The following is a 23,873-nucleotide window of genomic DNA, read 5'->3' as shown; positions in this document are numbered from 1 at the left end:
AGTGATGCTCATTTTAAGGGCATGGGTTGAAACTCAGGCAAATTACATTTCGAAGAGAAAATTGGAATGGAAAAAAAGTTGAGCTGATGGGCTTTGTGTCCTTTAGAAGAAGGACATGTGAAATGTGATCCTCTGCTTTATGGCAGAGCATCCTTTGCCTCCTATCATGTCTCCAATACAGACCCGGTCCATGGAGGGGAGGTTGATAAACACAGACCTAGAACCACTTGAGGTCTAGCAACACAGTAACAAGCACACTGTCTCTGAATCCCTGCCGCTTTGCCATCACGCTCCAGGCAGTAGTCACCCCTTAACCACAGATCTAGGATCAGATTACCTTATACTTCCCTTCCAAACTATTAGGGGGATGAAAATATCAGTGAGGCGCAATATCTACCACCTGCTCTGGCCTACTGTTCTGTTGACATCTTTGAGTTAGTCCTGATTTGTAGTTTTGTGGTGGCCTTAGCTCCCGTGGGGGATGAGGTTTTCTCCCTGGCCTCGCTTTGTTCATTTAAACTCATGAATGTCTGACAACGCACATGTCTTCCAGGATCTTCGGCCCCCTCCTCTAGCTGCCCTGACGCCATTATATATGGAGAGCACACCTTCACCTTCCCATGTGTAACTCTGTGTTGTTGTTTTTGTTGCACTGCTTTGCTTTATCTTGGCCAGGTCGCAGTTGTAAATGAGAACTTGTTCTCAACTGGCCTACCTGGTTAAATAATGGTGAAATAAAATAAAAAAATAAAAAAACTTGCAGATAGGGGAGAGATGGAGACGAAAGATGGAGAAAAGGAGAGAGATGGAGAGATTAAGAAATGTAGAGGGTTTCCGAGGTTTGCCTTTGGAGTCATGTAAACATGTATCTCCTCCCCTGTGAGGCTTTTAGCATAATATCTTTAGACATAACACAACAACTCATGAATAATGCAACTCAATAGAAGAATGAGTGATGCATTAATTACCTTAATGGTCAGAACTACTATACGTCAGTCATAAATATCCTATGATAATCAATCCCTATTTTACCATACAAACCTTGTCATTATTTATATGGGCTAGCTAGACTTCACATCCTTCAGATTGTGCCATCCTGAGGAAACTCACCTCTTGAACCCAGTGTTACATCTATTAGTTACATCTATTAATAACTATCTTCCTACTTTCAAAACAAAATCACCACCTCATTCATACTGAGAGTCTTTTTCTAAGTTAACTGAGGACAGACTGAACAAACATCTGGATGGGTAGAAGCCCCAGGGAATAATAATATGAATCCCATAGGGAGGTGGTGGTGGTGAGGTGGCTGCCACTTCAAAAGACTAGACCAGCTAGCCTCAGCCTCAGCTCTCTCTCTTTCTCTTGCATAACGCTCTTCCTCTCCAATCTGCCAGGCAAATGTGTCTCACTGCATTATTCATCCCGCGAGCGGAAATGAGTGATTCTCAGAAAACATATCCGGAATGATTGTTTTAAGTCTGAATATTAAAAGGGCCCTCTGTGCCCCAATATGATGTGCAGTGTTGGCTGTGGCAACATGACGTCTTCCCTTGTAATCAAACATATGACTGAGCTGACCCACACAGTATGTTATAGTGGTTATTAAAATGAAGGTCATTTCAAAAGTTATATATTTGAAATACAGTAATAAAGTGTAATCTGCGACCATCTAGCAATCCAAAGGTTGTGCATTCGAGTCGCATCTGGGACAACTGTAGCGTTTTAGCAAACCCTTCCGCTAATCTTATTCTAAATTTAACCCATTTCACCTAACCTGCTACGTACATTCTCCTAACCTTTGTCGTTTTAGTTCCCCTAACCTTTTAAATAAATGATCTTAACCTTTGTCATTAGTACCCCTAGTACCCCGCCAATGAGAATTATGGGGAGAATTTTTTGTTATTTGCAACAAGAAACCTGGTCTCAGAGAATCACGCATAATACTATACGTCCTCCAAGACATATGCTAAGGTACAGTAACCAATTCTTATGCTATTGTACGATCAGGTAAGACATATGATACATATTTACGTACAGAATAATACTAATTGCCCTGAGACCACGTTGATGGACTGCACAGCACATTGCAGTATTATAGAAATAGTTCAAATAACCAGATTACATGTTTAATTGACACCACTAGGGGGCACACCAGCTCTTATAACGTTAGTCTCTAGATCCATGTCATCTGATGGCAAGCATAGACGCCATCACTTTCATTACAGACAAGACAGCATCGGAGAACAGACAAATAACCAGAGAGAAATGAATAATAAAATACTAGCTGAAAGCAATTATCACAAATCTCTCTGAAATCTTTCCAATGTTTGCAGTGCCTTATTGCCCTGAAACCCTTGAGGTAAATGTGACCTTTTTCATCCACCTCACCACATTCCACAGTGTGTATGACAGCATGTGAGCAAAGAGAATCCAGTCTGAAAGGAAAGGAACAAATTCAATCATTTACAGGATATTCTGTAATATCTAAAGCCTACCCAATTGAGGATCATGTTTTATACTATTGGCCTGTATCCAACAAAATCCTGAGGTATTGTGAATGTGATCTGATCCATTTCGGCTCTCTTTCTATTTGTTTTGATCTCAGTGAGTCCTCTCTGTTCTCCCTGTGTGTGACCCTACCCTGGCCCCGCCCAAAGCCATGTTCATTTTCTTAGGAGACAAAAGCGTGGCCCTTGGTCCCGCTGGTCCTGTGGTGGAGGTTGCGAGGCTCCGCTGCTCCCCTCCGGTCCCAGGGCCGCGTCACGCTGGGGCCCCTCAGGGGATCATGTCCTGAAGCCTGTAGTATCAAAGAGGCCCCTGGGTCAGGGGGCCGAGCAGAACCTGGGTTAACCCCCCTGTGCTCCTTGCATTACAAAGACATGGTACGTTCCCACTCTTTAAGACTTACTTTCGCAAAATATGCGTATATCAATGATCCCCTCAAAGACCTGTTGTTCACCCTCCCACTGCTACATACAGAGCACAACAACTGGGACCTCACGGTGAAACTAGGGTCTCTCTGTATAGTTTGTTAGATCCTACAGCTCACCTATTCAGAAGGAATGTTGACCTTGATTGAAAGAATGGCCTCAATGATATTCATTCCATGTAACTTTATAGATGACTATCTTTGGCTATAACATGCTTACAGTAATTAGTCAGTCATTGGAAAATTTGAAAATACGCATGACCTAGCTAACGATAAAAATGTTAAAACGTTTTGTTGTTCGGGGATACACAGTGGAAAATATGTACATCATTTTATTGACTGTAACAAGCTGTGCGCTGGAGATACTTATTTTATCCATCTATCCCAGCAGAAACGACAATCACCCTTCGGCTATTCTCCAACCAAAACCTCCCCTTAGGTAACTCTGAAAATAGACTTCTTAGGTTGACAGGCCTCAGAGAGACAACTGCAAGGCAACTTCTTTCTCATCCTCCTATACCATGTCCTCAGGATGTCCCTGGGTGGAAGTGGGAACACTGCTTTTGCCACTTTAGTCTTGATTTGAGAACTATCTGTTTGGTGTTGAGGGTGACAGTTGAACGTGTTGTAATGTGACCTGTCCTTAGAGATTAGTATCCATATTATTATTACATTGTGCATTCTGAAGCACCAGTCACGCTATGCTAAATGTCATTTTTCATTGGATAAAGTTGAAATGTTGATGATTCAAACTTTTTCATCAGTTGATGGCCCCATCAGCCATATTATTACATTCATAAAGATGTCATGGCATCTCCAATCCCTTTATCTCCTCCATTTCCACTGGGATGATGATTTTCCGTGGTGAGACACATTATGCAACACCAAAATGGACTTGCCATTCAAAGTTAATGGGATTATATTTCAGTATCTCCATTGACATGTTTATACACAGCATTATGCTGAAGACTTTTCTGAAATAGATTGTGGGAGATGTTTGTTATTGTTGGCTGTTTGGTGAATTTAGGAATGTGAACTGACAAAACTGTAGTGAATTTACTGTTATATAGCATATAAAATCAAAGTGTATCTAATGGTATGTCAATTCTTATAATAGCACAAAATCTGTGTATATTTAAGTCTGTGTGCATTTAAACATGCAAATTCATTTTTACTGTTGATTTTCAATGAAAGTCATTATCTTAAACATGGCTTTTTACTCTCTACACATATACACTGTGACCACTAGTCAGATTTGCTAGTGAATCCATCCTTTCTGCTCAGTTTACCATAACAAAATTACATTTAGGCTCTGTTGTTATTATCAGTCTCCTCAAGGCCTTCCAGCTGCTCAGCAGAAGGCGATTGTTTAAGAGATCATAGACTTGATCAACTAAAATGGTGGGAGGCAGGAGACGTGTAGAGGGGGAATGGTTCAATCTTACAAGAATTTCCTCTTTCTCTGATGCCCAATAAAACTGGGATAAAGACTGAAAGTGAATGGCTGAAATGGGGTCACTGATGGAAACAATGGCAGAAGAGGAGAGAGGAAATCTAATGTTTGCAGATGCTAAGTTTATTGAGCACCAATGAAGGAGAGTTCTTTATGACACTTTTTGTAAAACAAAACAGCAGAGTTCCTCCAGTCCTGGTTGGGGGCCCCTGGAAGAGTGGCCCCGTGGCCCCTGTGCAGCATTGAGAGGCCCCCTCCATCCAGCCTAGCCTAAATGGCAGAGCACAGGTCGTAATGGGCTGGCACCTCCTTTGTGTCTGCCCTTGCCCACATTGTGGAAACAAGGCCATGTCTGTTTGTTGTTCTGGAAGGCCTCATGTCCTGTCCATCACCGTCACAGACCAGAGACACATAAGAGGAGGACTAGAAGGGGTCTCACCCTGTCCAATCTGTCCCGCATTGGGCTTTACAACCTGGGATCCTACATGTTGCCTATCCCACCCCAGACCCATACATCTCCATCAGAGTCTTTTGGGACTGACGGCTTTTGTATCGGCTCACTCCAGCTGCCAGGACCTGTCTCTACACTGCTAACAGGGGTCTGGGCAAAGGTGCTAACTAAACAATAAGGCATGGGACCTACCAGCCCTGACTCTGCAATGGTTAACCAGTGCCCAGCCCACTCGCTCCCCATCCGAGCCCCGTCCTGGCCCCGTAGCCCCCAGGCTCTTTGTGAGGACAGGGTTAATGTTTTAAAGGCCGGAGCGGAGCCTGTCCCCGTTCATCCCACTGTCCCCCAAATATACTGAAGTGCAGTCACTAGAAATGTACTTTTTAGGCCTTTTGATAAGTACTGTGTGTTCTGCATTAAAATCTACAGCACATCATTGCCCTGTGGATCCCTAAAGGTTTGTTGCACAATAGTTTTTACTCTGCTTAGGATATAAACGTTTGATATTATGCTGAGTAAAAGGTTTACAAATCAATCCATCTTCATCAATGTAAAGATCATATTAGTGAACGCTATAAGTCGGCTTGAAGAGGATGATGAAATACAGATTGCAAATCAATTCCAGGTCGACAGCATCAATCATTACTGATGAAGGAATATCAGTATTACAGTCCCACAGGCAACAGGTGGATGAACATCTGTTACCGTGTGCTGCCGTTTTGATGTTTCCTTCCCTCTCTCAATCTCTTTATCCCTTTCTCCACAACTCTCTCTTCTCCTCCACCCTCCCTTCCTCCTAATACAGTTGGGAGGTGAGGTCTATGCCCCTCTCTTTTCATTGTTTCCTCTCTCTCTGAGCCCTGCCTTTATGACCCTCATAAACGTCTATTGATATTTGATGCCACACTCAGCAGGGCAGGTTCTGTAAGTCCAAACTCAGGGGCCTCTGACTCTCCATCAGGAAAAGAAAATACAAAGAATAGTACGAATGACAAAAGTGCTTTAGATCTACAACCCGCATGCCACGGCAAAGCCACACATCCATATGGCATCGGCCTGTAGGATCCTATGAGGAGCAGGTGCCTGTTTGGCCTAATGAGACAACACAACAGTCAGAAAAAAGAGCTGCAAGTTAGCTCCATCCTATAAATCAGATCTGACATTATCACCAAGGGCCATGACAATGATGTTATTGGCATTTCCGTGGTAGTGAAACAGTGACAGACTAAATGACTTGTCTTTGTACCATCCAGCCTTATAGAGAGGGGAGGTCTGGAACACCATCCCCCTCAGTCCTGTTCAATAACTCCAGTTCCACTAGTTAAACAACAGGAGGCTGATGAACCACAGGGTCGTGGCCTCTCCATTGTTATGCTATCAGAGTGGAACAGGACCTATTTAGGTGGAGGCCAGTGAGAGTTTGGGTTTCTGTGGGAGTGTGAGTGGGTGGGTGCATGTATGCCCATGCATGTGTGTCAGGGGAGAACAACTACCCCCTCTCACTGAAGCCACGAAGTTCAAGGCCTACCACGGTACAGCAGGCATTGTTTTCAGAATAAAGGATCCTTCATTATTGTGAATGGGAAAATGTCAATCTAACTGATCAATCTTTGTGTAAAATAAATACAAAAATCGAAGACAATCATGGTACCAATAATTGTTTCTATTACACCAGATGTATGTCCTTGAACCGATTATTTTAAAATCGCACACAAAAGTCATAAGGATAATTTAGTTTCTAATGGCAGCCTGCAGTACCCCGGTGTGCCTTCAACTTGAGATACTCAATGAGAGGGGGCAGCACTGAGCTAGCCTGCAACATCACTTTCTGGAGTAGCTCAAACTGTGTATGTGACACCATCTTAACTGACTGCCTTGGCTTCAAATGAGTCTTCACATAGGAATGAATGGTGTCACGTGATCATGGCTTTGTTCATATACAGTTATCGGTGTGCGTTTTTGTGGAGATATCTCAGCCTGATGTCATAGACTAGACGTAACATAGTAAATGTAAATCCGGGACATTCAAATTAGTATGATATGGTACGTTTGGTATGGTTACATAAGACAGATGGTTAATTAAGGCAAAAACTAAAGTAGGGTGGATGGTCGGGCGTATAACGCTAACATTTAGCAACACAAAGGTTGCGAGTTCAAATCTCATCAATGACAACTTTAGCAATTGAGCTAATTTTTCATCTACGTACTACTTTTTAGCTACTTTGCAACTACTTAGCATGTTAGCTAACCCTTCACATAACCTTAACCCTTTTAGCTAACCCTTCCCCTAACCCTTAACCTAACTTCTAAACTTAAACTTAACTTTAACCCTAACCCCTAGCCTAGCTAACTTTAGCCAGTTAGCTAATGTTAGTCACATAGCTAGAATTCATAACATATCATACATTTAGAAAATTCTTAACATATTGTACATTTTGCAAATTCGTAACATATAATATGAATTGTAATTTGTAACATATCATACGAAATGGGTAATGGACTTCCACGAATTAATACATACCAAACAAAAATGTAACATATCATATTAAATGGCATGTCTCGGATTTATGTACAGAACAATACGAAATGCTCTGAGACCAGGTTGGATATCCGGACTATCTGTAAATCCTTAACTGTTACAACTGTGGTATTTCCTAGGGCTGTGACATGCCCAGGCAGAGCTGATCTCATGATTATAATTCAGATCTGCCTGAATGCAAATGAGCATTTCATGGATATTCTTAATCTCCCACCTGAGCCCCATCTCTGTGTGTGTGTGTGTGTGTGTGTGTGTGTGTGTGTGTGTGTGTGTGTGTGTGTGTGTGTGTGTGTGTGTGTGTGTGTGTGTGTGTGTGTGTGTGTGTGTGTGTGTGTGTGTGTGTGTGTGTGTGTGTGTGTGTGTGTGTGTGTGTGAGAGATTTGGGAGCAGTTATTGCAAACACACATCATCATAAAACAGAGTGCAAACTTTTCTGTAAAATGAAACTGTAACTACAATTACAACCCTGAATATCTCACATGGCCATAACCTTCTTCAGTTTTATTTCACCACAAGACCACAAGCACTTTGGGTATCTTGGATCAAACAAATCAGCGCAACAAACCTTGCAGTCCTTTAATGTCCTGACAAGGCATGTGACCATTGAAGTAAATTGCACTTATTCATTTAAGTTCATCAAACCATCAGCCAATAAACCCAATTGTGTGTCACTAACCTGTCTGATGCCATCAAAGAGTTGATAGACAGAAGGAGCACGCTTGATTTGAATGGGCCTGCACATCTCTTGAGGAGGACGACGCACACACGCACACACGCACACCCTCCACATCCCGTCAATCATTAGTGAATGAGGAGGCACAGTGGCCACCAACACTTGTGTTTTGTGTGCTGTGACCTCGGGGTCAGCAGTAAGTAGCTCTGTGTTGACCACAGACAATAGGAGCGCATCATGTACTCCACATACAGTGGCGTCTCAATGGACACATGGCAGCTCCTATCCACAGATGGGAAAGGATGGGGGGGACGCGTTGCCGTGGTGAGGGAGCACAAGCGAAGGTAACGGGCTGAAACAATGGTGCTGATGAAAGCTAGGAGTCGTGCCTGGGCGTTGGGGGGAGAGATTATTGGGTGGCAGGTCTCCTTGTTATCAGTCAGGACGACACTGAGGGGGATGGGACAGAAGGGCTGCACTGTGGCAGAAGTGTACAGATTGGGGACACAAAGCCATCTCCACGCACCAGTGAGCAGCCAACTGTTCAAAGTGTGACCGGCACAATGGCAGTCTGACACACTGGGCTCATCAGAGCCGAAAACAAGTGTTTGTGAAGAAGGAGATTGTGTTAGGATGTGTTTGGGTATGTTAGGGGGATAGATTGATGGATAGAAATGACTTACCCAATACAAAGATGGAGAGATCATTTGATCAGCCTATTGAATTCTTCCTATCTGACAGAAGAAATGTCCTGTTAGAATAGAGCAATAGGTACCTGGACTTGTCTGATGATTCTAGATCAATACTGCCACTGACTTCATCTTTTCCCTAATCTACTCACAGACTAGACTGCCCAGGATAAAGTGTTGGTGATGGTATTGTCACATCATTCACATGGCAAAGGAGAGGAAGTCACAGGATGGACTGTTGAGAAGATTGCACTGTGTCGCAGGGAGGACTACTGTATGTGCCCTATATGCCCTATATAACCAACCACAGACAGTGTATATATGCCTAAGAGAAAGTAAACCATTGTAGTAGGTACATTTAGGATATGTAGTCTACCCATCACTTCTTGTGGCATTTTGAGACACAGACGACCAGGCAATGTGTGTGAGCGGCCTAGGGAGGGGGCCGTGATTGGGGTCTCTGACACCTGATGGAGAGCTGCTGGACTGGGCCTTCTCACCCCTGACAAGGGTCTGCTCCTCTCCTGGACCTGGGCTTGTCCCCTTACTGTCTCTGACAACACTCTTTCCCTCTCTCTTTTCTCTCCCTTTCTCCTTTTATCTCCTTCTCCCCCGTCGAGCCCCCCTGCACGCCCTGTGGTAGTTGTGGTGTAATTTATGAAGCCCTAGCAGCATGGAGCAGAGCTGTGTATGGGACAGCCTGCTGACTGAGCTCTATTCAGGTTCAGAGGACAGGGCCACAGCTCCTTTCATCCCCCCATAATCAGCCTCCCTCCCTGGCCCGGAGAGTGGCGGGGATGCTCTCCTTCCAGTCCCTTCAACATGTTCCCCAGTCACAGCCGCATAAAGATTAAGGAACCTTAAGAACAGCGTGCAAGGAAAGTTAGTGACTCATAAACAACCCAGGGGATTTCCATAGCGCCCTTGTCTTGTTTTTGTCATTCAGATAATGCAATTGTTTCAGGCTGTGTAAATGAATAAATCACAGTGCTGTTTGTGCTGATGCTCTGTGATAACAAAGGCTGCACTCCCTGTTAACAGAACACCGCTCTGGCTGTTCATCTAAACTCTGTGAAACAACTTGTAAACTCTTTAGCAGACAGTTGAAGTGAGCAAATGAATCAAACATGGAGCGTCTTTTTCTGATAACATTGCTGGTTGGCTACTGGGGAACCCATCCCACAGCTAGCTTCCAAAACAAAGTGGGGTTTGAGATGGAGATGAATAGTCTCTTGCCAGTCTATCTCTGTTGTTGTTCTCTGTGGTTTTGATGCTGTGTCCTCTGCAGTGCCCCATCACCCACAGGTCCAGATAAAGCCCTGATGTGTACAGAGCATCTCTACTGATTCTGTTTAACAATGACAGAGAGAGAGTGGTGGAGCTGTAAGGTACACAGGACAGCGTTTGCTCCTCAGCTTAGTGCTTTATTGAGCCATGATGGGCCTAATCTGGCCTGAACCTCTGTCGCTACAAGCATATGCCTGTGATAATGCCCTCATTTTCTGGTCACCGGAGCACTTTCATGGGATGTGATCCCCAAGAGGTGGCAGAAGGGGGTCTCTAAACCCTAAAATGGAGGCTCACGGAGACCCTGAAGGGAGGGAGAGGTCTTTAAAGGCGTGGACCAGTGAGGAAAGTAAAACACTTTCATTCAGGGTTAAAGAGAGTGGGATTATTGAAAAAACATGGAGGGTGGCTACTCTTTCATCCGTTACAGCCGTGGCTCTGAGTCCCTTCTGTCTCTCTGTGTGGCCCATCGCTTCTGTAAACACATGAATACGAATGAAGGAGAGGGTTTAGTCAGGCTCTCACATTTACACATGCCGACTGAGCAAGAACCTCGTTGTTATCAGAAGGGGAGATGTCGCCTTTGTGCTCTTATTGTGATCCGAAACAAGTAAAGGAAAGTATTGCACCAAATACTGTACAATATCTAGACTAAAATAGACACAGACGGATGACCAGTGCATGGAATAGTGACTTCCCTGATAAGCGTGGAACATAGTCTGGGTTTCAAAGTCAAATCAGCCATTAGAAAGTGTATGTGACTAATAGAGAGTGAAATAAGAGCCATTGTATCTGACATTAATTAGGACCGAACCCAATTAGGAGTCTAAGTTTCCAACAGCCATTTTGGCTAGCAGCCTAACGATGGGAAAATCCATATGTTCTGAATAAATCGCCTATGTTGTCTCTCAAGGTTTGTCCAATTATAAGATCCTTGAGAATGGGCCAAGCCTAGGAAACCTGCAGAGCCCCCCTCTTGTAACAGAGGTAGGGGGTCCTGTTGCCCCACTTGATTCTCTTCTGAATAAAGTTTGTGCATGTGTGTTTGAGGAATACATAGAAACACACACATGACTCACACAGAGTAAATGTACACTACCGTTCAAAAGTTTGGGGTCACTTAGAAATGTCCTTGTTTTTGAATGAAAAGCACTTTTTTATGTCTATTAAAAGAACATCAAATTGATGAGAAATACAGTGTAGACATTAATGTTGTTAATGTTGTAGCTGGAAACAGCTGATTTTGTATGGAATATTCTATGGAATAGCCCATTATCAGCAACCATCACTCCTGTGTTCCAATGGCACGTTGTGTTAGCTAATCCAAGTTTATAATTTTAAAAGGCTAATTGATCATTAGAAAACCCTTTTGCAATTATGTTAGCACAGCTGAAAACTGTTGCTCTTATTAAAGAAGCAATGCAACTGGCCTTCTTTAGACTAGTTGCGTATCTGGAGCATCATGTCTCGTTTGAGAAACAGACGCCTCACAAGTCTTCAACTGGCAGCTTCATTAAATAGTACCAGCAAAACACCAATCTCAACGTCAGCAGTGAAGAGGCGACTTCGGGATGCTGGCCTTCAAGGCAGAAAGAGGAGTGGGAAAAATCTAATGTCAGAGTTTTTGCTCTGACATGAACTGTAAACTGTGGGACCTTTACAAATAATGTCCAATCAATTGAATTTACCACAGGTGAACTCCAATCAAGTTGTAGAAACATATCAAGGGTGATTAATGGAAACAGGATGCACCTGAGCTCAATTTCGAGTGACATAGCAAAGGGTCTGAATACTTACGTAAATAAGATATTTCAGTTGTTGTTTTTTTAAATAAATTTGCACAGAAAAAAAAAATATATATTTTTGCTCTGTCATTATGGGGTATTATGTGTAGAGTGATGAAAAAACGTTTTTTAATCCGTTTTAGAATACGGTTGTAACGTAACAAAATGTGGAAAAAGGGAAGGGGTCTGAATACTTTCCAAATGCACTGAATGCAACTATTTAAGGTGTTTTCACACTTGGTCCCTTTCAGACAATTTTTGTGAACTCAGTGCGGTTTGCTTCATTTTTTGTGCAGTGTGAACACTTCAAAGGAACTCAACCCCTTCAAAAGAGCCCTGAAGCAAACTGAACTGAGACCATCAGGAGAGGTGGTCTGGGTCCGATTCCCTTTTGATGATGTGCAGGTTTGAGGAAAAAAAATGTGTGCTGTTTTTGGATATTAATTAGCGATTGTCGTTGATGCACAGAAATTCTGAGTTTTTACTTCAGATTATTTGTTAGAAATATGTGCTCTATAGGCTAAGAGAGCTTCATAAGCTGTTTATTCAATTGAGGGGGTTGAATAGTTTGAGAAGACAACAACATACTTAGGTTACAAAAGCAATACTAGCTCTTAAAGGGGAAGTAGCCTACATTGGGTGGAGAATGTTAAATTCCAGCATTAACCTGCAGTTATTCTTATGCTATTTATTCTGTTACCAATAACATTTACATGTTAATAATATCTTCTGATTACAATTATTATGTCTAATATTTTAACTAAATGCAATCTATTAGCTTCCAAAATGTAAGTAGGTATATCTAGCTGTCCGATAAACCTTTATGATGGAATGGCTTGTCCTGCACTTTGTAAAAACCCAGAGTGTATTGAGTCAACGTTGGGAAAAGATCTTGGTTCTGTTTTGGAAGCTAATAGATTTAATTCCATCAGAATGTCTTATTGGGCAGCTAGATACACCTACTTACATTTAAAATCAAATACAATTTATTTTGTCACATGCACCGAATACAACAGGTGTAGACTTTACCGTGAAATGCTTGCTTATGAGCCCTTCCCAACATGCAGAGTTTAAAAATAATAAAATAGCATTTTAAAATAGTAACACAAGAGGAATAAAATAAAATACACAAGAACGGAGCTATATATATATATAGAGGTATGAGGTATTTGAGGTAGATACAGTATGTACATGAAGGCAGGGTAAAGTGACTAGGCATCAGGATAGATAATAATAAGAGTAAAATATAGAACAGAGTAGCAGCAGAAAATTATGAGTATAAAAGTGTGAGTGTGCATGTCTGTGTAATGTGTATGTATCTGTGTTTGTGTTGTGTTGGTATGTGTGTGTGTGTGTGTTATGTGTGTGTGGATGGCAGGGAGCTCTGCCTCAGTGATGTACCGGGCTGTCCACAACACACTTTGTATCTCTTTGCGGTCTAAGGCAGTGCATTTGCTACACCAAGCGGTGATGCAGCCATTCAAAATGCTCTCGATGATGCAGCTGTAGGGCCCATGCCAAATCATTTCAGTCTCCTGAGGGGGAAGAGGCGCTGCCATTTTGTTAGCTAATAGATTGCATTTAGTTAAAAGATGAGACTGTAATGTGTACGTCAATAATCGGGAAGCAAGTACAGGGAGGGAATTTAATAAATAAATGAACATAGAACAAAACAAGAAACACGAGTAGCGACATGAAACATATGAACAGAAACAATAACGCCTTAGGAAAGAACCGACGGGAGAACAGTGACAGATATGAGGAAGGTAATCAGGAAGGTGATGGAGTCCGGGTGAGTCTGATGAGGCGCTGGTGCGCGTAACGATGTTGACAGGTGTGCGTAATAATAAGCAGACTGGCGACCTCGAGCGCCGTAGAGAGAGTAAACGTGACAGAGACACAATAATTGTAATTAGAAGATGCTGTTAACATGTAAATATTATTGGTAACAGAAGAATAACTGCAGATTAAATAATGCTGGAATTGAAAATTATACACACAATAGGCTACTGCCCCTTTTCTTAAGACTAGGGGGCGGTATTTTCGTTTTTGGCTAAAAAACGTACCCATTTGAAACTGCCTATTTCTCAGCCCCCGAAACTAGAATATGCATATAATTGTCAGATTAGGATAGAAAACACTCTAAAGTTTCCAAAACTGTCTTAATATTGTCTGTGAGTTAAACAGAACTGATATTGCAGGCGGAAACCGGAGGAAAATCCAATCAGGAAGTGCCCCTGTTTTTGAAACCTCTCTGTTCCTATGTATCCCTATTGCCCATTTAAAGGGATATCAACTAGACATCTTTTTCTATGGCTTCCCTAAGGTGTCAACAGCCTTCAGACATAGTTTCAGGCTTTTATTTTGAAGAATGAGCGTGAACGACCACATTACGTAAGTGGATAGGTGGGGGCTCTCAGAGTGAGTTGTGCGCAAAAGGGAAAGGCAGACATTGTTATTCCCTGTCCTAGTGTAAAGCCAACTGTCCCGGTTGATATATTATCGAATAGATATTTTAAAAGCACCCTGAGGATGGATTATAAAAAACGTATGACATGTGTCTGTAGACATTATGGATATAATTTGGAATTTTTGTCTGCGTTGTCGTGACCGCTCTTTCCGGTGGATTCCTGGGCATAACGCAGCAAACTAACGGAGGTATTTGGATATAAAAAATATCTTTATGGAACAAAAGGAACATTTGTTGTCTAACTGGGAGTCTCGTGAGTGAAAACATCCGAAGATCATCAAAGGTAAACGATTAATTTGATTGCTTTTCTGATTTTCGTGACCAAGTTACCTGATGCTAAGTGTACTTATTGTTTTGTCGAGCGATCGATAAACTTACACAAACGCTTGTATTGCTTTCGCTGTAAAGCATAATTTCAAAATCTGAGATGACAGGTGGATTTGTCAGGTTTTGTCCAGGACTGTTCAGGTTTTGGTCACTAGATATCCCCATTTCACCTTTTTTGAACCTTTTGTTTTTTCCTTGCTCTAATTATTGTTTGCACCTGTAGGTCGTTCCCTTGTTTGGTATTTAAACCCTGTGTGTTCCTCAGTTCTTTGCTCAGTGTTTGTTCGTTAGCACCCAGCCCCAGCCCTGCTGTTAACTTTTTCTCTTGTTGGAGTTTCCAGAGATTCTCTGGTATTGTTCTTGTTAATTTAGGATTAGTCTTTTGAGTTTTGTTTTTTCCCTTGCTGTTCTTACCACTTTGTGGATTTTCTTTGTATTTTTGAAGATATCTATTTTTGTCTCTTGGCTTTTGTTTTGGACGCTGTGGATTTATATTTTTGCCGGAAGATCTTTCCTTTGATTAAACCACCGTCTCTAGTACTGCTGTGTCTGCCTCATCTTCTGGGTTCTGCCGATTTATTAGTGACTTTCTCACACCGGGTCCTGACAGGATTAACAAAAGGCTAAGCTGTGTTTTGCAATATTGCACTTGTGATTTCATGAATATGAATATTTTCTAGTAATATTATTTACCTGTGGCGCTATGCTACGCTATGCTAGTCAGCGTTTCTGATGACAATTATCCCGGATCCGGGATGGGTTGGTCAGAAAGGTTAAGAGCTAGAATTGGTATTGTATCCTATGTTGTGATTTTCACCAAATATATTGTTATCTTCTCACACGATTCAAACCACACAATCAAATAAACAGCTTATGAAGCTCTCTAAGCTCATAGATCACATCTTACCAGTGGCGATTTTAGCATGTAAATCTTGGTGGGGCAAACTCCCCCATTTTTGGGGGGGATGCATGCCAGGAAAGCCACTACACAACACAACACTAAACAATACATTAATTGCACTATATGGGTGACAAACGGTGCCCACAAACTGTTAGGGCGTACATAAAGCTGTCCCAACAGCAAAGTCCCAACAGCAGTCCCAACACCTTACCACTTCTACACCTGGCTATCAGCGGAGACTTGTCTGGCAGCGAAACAGTTCATTCAGCCTCATTTACTTCCTTTTAAAAAAGAATAGCTGATATGGCTGACTTGCTTAAACAAATGTGGTTTCTACGGACAATTGAGATGTACAAACTATGGCATAAGGGCAAACTTTGGCACTATGGCACGAGCGGATAAGAGGCGATCTGTAATTTCGATTAAGACATTTTTTTAAATTTAACTAGGGAAAATTCTTATTTACAATGACAGCCTACACCGGCCAAACCCAGACGACGCTGGGCCAATTGTGCACCGCCCTATGGTACACCCAATCCTGGCCAGTTGTCATCCAGCCTGGATTTGAACCAGGGTGTCTGTAGTGACGCCTTAAGCACTGAGATGCAGTGCCTTAGACTGCTGCGCCACTCGGGAGCCCCAAATTAATGAGCGAGTTAGGACGGACATAGTCAATATAACGATTTGTTCAGAACTTTTGAATTGTACAGCGACAGAATTCGGAACATAGCCACTGATTTCTTCCAAATCACTCATTGTTGAATATGCCATTTCCAACTTGTTGTGTAATGTTTATGTCCAATGGCCGACGAGCACAGACACGTTTAATCTATCTTAAAATGTAAAAAATTACATTGTTTTGAAAACTGATATGTAACATGTATTAATGCCCAAATAACATGCAAAACAGGCAAAAAATATAGGGCCCCACCTGCCCTGAATGACGGGTCGCCACTGCATTTTACGAACAAATAATCTGAAATAAAAACTCAAACACATATTTTTGAATGTCTGTGCCTAATCAATATCCCAAAACAGCACGTTTTTTCCACGAACCTGGGGTGTAATCATTAGCCAAACAGTCAACTAAAACCAGAGTTTCTATTGGACAAATTCAATCTCTGTTTCATTCCTTCTGCTCCCGTTTAAGAAACGTTTTGCAACAGAATCAGCAGAAGGAATACGGAATTTTAATTATGAGATTTCTGTTGTTTGAATTTGGCGCCCTGCACTTTCACTGGCTGTTGTCATATCATCCCGTTAACAGGATTGCAGCCATAAGAAGTTTTAAGTGAATTGCACTGAGTTCACAAAAATTGTGATAACACCCTAAGTAACAGAGTAGTAGTTGGTATTGCATTAGTCAAGAGGGAGAAAACGTTACAAAAGTGAGTTCTACTTAAACCTGTACCTACAGGTCAAGCTTTTCTGCCCAAGGCCATTCTTCTGCAGGACTGACACTGCACAACATAACACAAAAAGCACTGATGTTTTCACCAGCACTCCACCCATAATATTTCCCTCAGTGTAGGCTAGTCTTGGTAACATTTCTCAGGAAATTCCAGAGCAAGAGACAAAAATGTGCTAGTGAGAATAATAGAGGAGTGATGTGGAGAAAAGATGGAGCTGGGCTTCATATCTCTGCCATGTGATTAAAGAAACAGACAAACATCTGGACAGTAGCGTTGCTGGAGCGATGTATGATCACATATAACCTAATGAAAGGGCTTTGTGAATACAGCAAATGTGTGCTATTCCCCTTAAGCAATTCAGCATGATGTAGTCATATGTAACAGAGTTATTATTGGTGATTCAACTTGCCACTATTGTATGCCAATGGGTTTTTGGGTTTTAGTTTTGTCTTGCCTTCACGTACTCAGCATGGAATCTTACTGGCTGGTTTGCGTGGCTTGCTTACGAAGGTCGGTGATTCTTATACTCTGAAGTGCAGATCGGAATGTTGAAGTTATAGCGATTTGTTTGTAAACATTGCTGGAATATTGTACTTGAGATGTGGTGTTTCCTTTCTGAATATTTGTGGTGCACTTCATCTAATATAATTTCAGCAAATGCTAGCTGTTTATTCACTGTGTCTGGGGGTGTTATGTACACTGAACAAAAATATAAATGCAACATGCAACAATTTCAATTTTTTTACTGAGTTACAGTTCATATAAGTAAATCAGTCAATTGAAATAAATTAATTAGGCCCTCTATGGATTTGACATGACTGGGCAGGGGTGCCAAGCCAAGCCGAGCCACTCACTGGGGAGCCAAGCCCAGCCAATCGGAATGACTTTTTCCCCACGAAAGGGCTTTATTACAGACAGAAATACTCCTCAGCACTCCCCCTCAGACAAACTCGCAGAGGAAGAAGTCGGATGTGGAGGTTTTGGGCTGGTGTGGTTACACGTGGTCTGCATTTGTGAGGCCGGTTGGACGTACTGCCAAATTCTCTAAAACGACGTTGGAGGACGCTCATGGTAGAGGCATTACATTTTTCCTGCAGTCAGCAGGCCAATTGCACATACCCTCAAAAACCTGAGACATCTGTGGCATTGTGTTGTGACAAAACTGCACTTTTTAATGTGGCCTTTAATTGTCCCCAGCACAAGGTGCACCTGTGTACTGATCATGATGTTTAATCAGCTTCTTGATATACCACACTTGTCAGGTGGATGGATTATCTTGGCAAAGGAGAAATGCTCACTAACAGAGATATAAACAAATGTGTACAATTTGAGAGAAATAAACTCCAGTCAACAAGTGCCAAACCAGCGCATGCATGCAGAGTGGAGAATGATCTGTGGTGGCTGCATTGCATGGCGTGCTATCCGTACTGTTTCTCTATCAGATAATACATGCGTGACTGGTGCAACATGCTGGAGTCCTTGTCGATGATTGTTCACAACACAACGCAAGAAGAGAACTGTTACACATACAGTTGAAGTCGGAAGTTTACATTCACCTTAGCCAAATACATTTAAACTCAGTTTCTCACAATTCCTGACATTTAATCCTAGTAAAAATTCCTTGTTTTAGGTCAGTTAGGATCACCACTTTGTTTTAAGAATGTGAAGTTTCAGAATAATAGTAGAGAGAATGATTTATTTCAGCTTTTATTTCTTTCAACACATTCCCAGTGGGTCAGAAGTTTACATACACTCAATTAGTATTTGGTAGTATTTCCTTGAAATTGTTTAACTTGGGTCAAATGTTTCGAGAAGCCTTCCACAAGCTTCCCACAATTCTGGCCCATTCCTCCTGACAGAGCTGGTGTAACTGAGTCTGGTTTGTAGGCCTCCTTGCTAGTAAGCGCTTTTTCAGTTCTGCCCACAAATGTTCTATATTATTGAGGTCAGGGCTTTGTGATGGCCACTCCAATACCTTGACTTTGTTGTCCTTAAGCCATTTTTCCACAACTTTGGAAGTATGCTTGGGGTCATTGTCCATTTGGAAGACCCATTTGCGACCAAGCTTTAACTTCCTGACTGATGTCTTGAGATGTTGTTTCAATATATCCACATAATTTTCCTCCCTCATGATGCCATCTATTTTGTGAAGTGCATCAGTCCCTCCTGCAGCAAAGCACCCCTACAACATAATGCTGCCACCCCGTGCTTCCCGGTTGGGATGGTGTTCTTCAGCTTGCAAGCCTCCCCCTTTTTCATCCAAACAGTTCTATTTTTATTTCATCAGACCAGAGGACATTTCTCCAAAAAGTACGATCTTTGTCCCCATGTGCAGTTGCAAACCGTAGTCTGGCTTTTTTATGGTGGTTTTGGAGCAGTGGCTTCTTCCTTGCTGAGCGGCCTTTCAGGTTATATCGATATAGGACTTGTTTTACTGTGGATATTGTAACGGCAGTCTACTTCGTCCTCCTCCTCAGACGAGGAGAGGCGAGACGGATCAGATGACCAATATGCAGCGTGGTAGTTAGACATAATGAAATTTATTAAAACAAGACAAAAAACGAACTATACTTGATACTAAACAAAACAACAAAACGAATGTAGACTGACCTGAACGTAAGAACTTACATGTAACGAAGAACGCACGAACAGGGAAAACAGACTACACAAAAGAACAAACGTACAAACAAACCGAGATAGTCCCGTGTGGCGCGACAAACACAGACACAGGAGACAACCACCCACAACAATCAATGTGAAAACACCTACCTTAATATGGCTCTCAATCAGAGGAAATGAAAACCACCTGCCTCTAATTGAGAACCACATCAGGTCACCCTTTACCAACATAGAAACACATAACATAGACTGCCCACCCAAACTCATGCCCTGACCGACTAACACATACAAAATAACAGAAAACCGGTCAGGAACGTGACAGATATAGATACTTTTGTACCTGTTTCCTCCTGCATCTTCACAAGGTCCTTTGCTGTTGTTCTGGGATTGATTTGCACTTTCGTACCAAAATACGTTAATCTCTATGAGACCGAACGTGTCTCCTTCCTGAGCGGTATGATGGCTGCGTGGTCCCATGGTGTTTATACTTGCGTACTATTGTTTGTACAGATGAACGTGGTACCTTCAGGCGTTTGGAAATTGCTCCCGAGGATGATCACAGACTTGTGGAGGTCTACAGTTTATTTTTCTGAGGTCTTTGATGATTTCTTTGATTTTCCCATGATGTCAAGCAAAGAAGCACTGAGTTTGAAGGTAGGCCTTGAAATACATCCACAGGTACACCTCCAATTGACTCAAACTATGTCAATTAGCCTATCAGAAGCTTCTAAAGCCATGACATACTTTTCTAGAATTTTCCTAGCTGTTTAAAGGCACAGTCAACTTAGTGTATGTAAACTTCTGGCCCACTGGAAATGTGATACAGTGAATTATAAGTGAAATAATCTGTCTGTAAACAATTGTTGGAAAAGTGACTTGTGTCATGCACAAAGTAGATGTCCTAACCAACTTGCCAAAACTATAGTTTGTTAACAAGAAATTTGTGGAGGGGTTGACTTCCAACTTCAAGTGGTTGAAAAACGAGTTTTAATGACTCCAACCTAAGTGTATGTAAACTTCCCACTTCAACTGTACATAAATATTTAGATTATCTTCCGTCTTTTATATGTCTGTCACATATAACTTCTATATGAACTCTGTGGCAATTGTCATTATAAGAAAGTGTTATAACCTGTAGTGTGTGAGTAATCAGAGTCAGTGTGAACCAGCACACACAGACACACACACACACTGTGTGTGTTATAGTCATGTTAATGAAGCCTCTGTGGCCAATGCAGAGCCATGGAGGAATGGCCACGCTACGCAGGATCTTAGAAAGTTAACCGGCCCAATCTAAAGGGCTTTACGGTACCGAAGAAGGGCAAGACAATGCATCGCCCACTCTTTAGTATCTTTTTAACTACCTCCTCCCCTCTTCAGGGCCCCCTTCCAGTGATAGTGATGTGATTTCGCAGACTGTTTGGGGGCTTAGTCGTATTGAATCTGACCCCATTGTCTTTATCCGCGGTTGAATTGTACCTAGTCTGCCATTAACAATGTTCTTGTCTAGGTTTAAAGCGGCAATCAGTAGTAGAACAATAACAAAGCCCACTCCCCGCCCCTGTTTCTGTAAAAAGGTGAAGGATGGGGCTGGAGAAATGTAACCACTCTCAAATTCATAGACAGAACTATGGATGCAAGGACTGACCATCCATGATATCAACATTATAGTTTTAACCATGTTTTGAGGCTATATAGTGTTTATTTACATTTACTATGTTTACAAACATTTGAGTAAAACAAGCTAATACTGTATTTCGGGTTCTGTTGGGGTACGACAGTGGAACTAAGCTCATAAGGCATTTATAAGTTATATTCTTTAAGAATCAATGGGTATCAGTGGAGGCTCCTCAGAGGAGGAAGGGGAGGACCATCCTCCTCAGTGAATTTCATAAAAAGAAATATAGTGAAATGTAATTTTTTTTCTCCTTTTAGATAAAACTATACTAAATATATTCACGTCAATTAATTGATTAAAACACACTGTTTTTCAATTAATGTCTACAGTAGCCTCAACAGCACTCTGTGGGGTAGCACCGTGGTGTAGAGGGAGGACCGCTAGTTTCCGTCCTCCTCTGGGCACATTGACTTCAATACAAAACCTAGAAGGCTCACGATTCTTACCCCCTTCCATAGACTTACACAGTAATTATGACAATTTCCAGACGATGTCCTCCAACCTATCAGAGCTCTTGCAGCTTGAACTGACATGTTGTCCACCCAATCAAAGGATCAGAGAATTAATCTAGTACTGAAAACATAAGCTACAGCTAGCTAGCACTGCAGTGCATACATTATTGTGAGTAGTTGACTCAAAGAGAGAGAAAGACAATAGTTGAACAGTTTTGAACAAATTAATTTATTCAGAAATGAAGGAGAAGAGAGAGAAAGAGAGAGAGAGAGAGAGAGAGAGAGAGAGAGATAGCTATATTTTGTTGTATTTAAAAAAAAAACGTTAACTTACTTAGCTAGTTTAACCTACTCAAACACCAGGCTCAAACAGAGAGGGATGCTATGTTAGCTAGCTGGCTATGGCTATCCAACACTGGAACTCTTCCTTATCAAGGTAAGCTTTTGGTTTTATTCATTTATTGCCACCGGGGCCTGCCAGTGTAACTGCTAAACTGCTTGCTGCTGACTGTACACTGTACTGCATGGTTGTAGCAGGTTTACAAACGCGTTAGTTTTAGTAGCTATGTTGACTATGATGTTAATATGGTGACAACGATGTAGGCCGTGTGTAGCGGTTGGCGGATATGATAGGTTTGGTTTGGAAAGTTTTTTTTTGCCTGGTCACAGACAGCTGATGTGTTGTACACTGAAGTCCACAAGCGAAGGGAAAAGGTGAGAGGAGGAGAGTGCGTCGATGCGATTCACTTTGTATGCGATCAGGGGTGTGTTCATTCTGTTGAAAAAGGTTTCTTAAATGGATGAAATGGGAATAAACATACCTGAATTTGTCCAATAGAAAATTATTACACCCTAGATCAGCTAGGTGCAGGCAAGATTGTGCAAGGCGGGATTGAATGTGTCACTGTCTGTCACCGTGATTACTCAAATTTCTATCGACCTGTGCACCTACATTGTAAACATTCATTCATAGGCTAAGTTGTAGCAACCTCATGATGAGTGTGGGAAAAATTAGAGTATTGTAATGACCTGGGTGTCGGGGGGGTGCGAAGTCAAACGCAGGAGACAGCAGAGCTTCAATAAATTGAGTCTTTTAATCCCCAACAGTCCAACACAAATGTCCAACACGGACGAACTGGGTGAACATACACTACGGTCCAACGACACGAGCAACAGTCCCAGTCCACAAATATAATCTCCACTCCCGAAATCCAAAAGGTATACAAAGTAACAATCCCGCACAAAGACGCCTACGGGCTGGCTGACAAATAAAGCCATACTAATTACCCACTTAACTGAACACAGGTGTAACAAATAAACACATAAGGAGGGGGGAGGAAAAAGAGTCAGTGGCAGCTAGTAGGCTGGTGACGACGACCGCCGAACGCCACCCGAACGGGAAGGAGAGCCTGCCTCGGTTGAAGTCGTGACAAGTATCATGTAGTAGCCTAAACCTATCAATGTTACATTGAGCTTGGTGAATTGAATATGAATGACAGTCATCCAATATGCTCCAATATGCTCATAAAATAAATAATTATCCTCCCTCATCTTAAACGGCACCGACCGCCACTGATTTGTGCATATGATTAATTTATAAGTACAAAAATGGTTGTAGCAACTGCTGATTGCCCCACATACAGGGTTCCATATCAAAGTGTATTAAATATGTCAATGTCAAGATCACTATTCTCAAGGAGGTACCAAATATTTATTATTACTGAACTGATTTTTCTGTTCTTATTAAGATTGAGGTATTATTTTAAATATTGGGTTACATTTCCCTCCAAATGAAATGCAACAGATAAAACATGACATATACAGGATGTCCATCACTGTGATCAATTTCCAGCACTGGCAGCACATGTATTGAAATGATTGCTATATTATTCATTACTTTGGTGAATGTCCCCCTGACACTGGGAGAATTTTTTTACATTTCATTTTGCACATTGTTTATCACACCATAACCATTATGGTTAATGTCTTTACATACTTGCAAATTTAGACCGTTGGTGAAAAGGACTCTGTCCTTTATATCTTCACATGTACATGTGAATCTTCACTGATGAACTGTGAGGTGTCTTGTGTTAACTAAACAGTGTTTTGTATGTCTTAACACATATGTGTGAACCCAGGCCTGCTCTAGTTAATGTGTGGTGATTATGGGGAGTTAAACGTGGGTGTAGCGAGGTGGGGTGGTAAG

Source organism: Salvelinus fontinalis, chromosome 16 (assembly GCF_029448725.1).
Source record: "Salvelinus fontinalis isolate EN_2023a chromosome 16, ASM2944872v1, whole genome shotgun sequence".
NCBI classification, from domain to species: domain Eukaryota; kingdom Metazoa; phylum Chordata; class Actinopteri; order Salmoniformes; family Salmonidae; genus Salvelinus; species Salvelinus fontinalis.
This window is presented reverse-complemented; position numbering follows the sequence as displayed.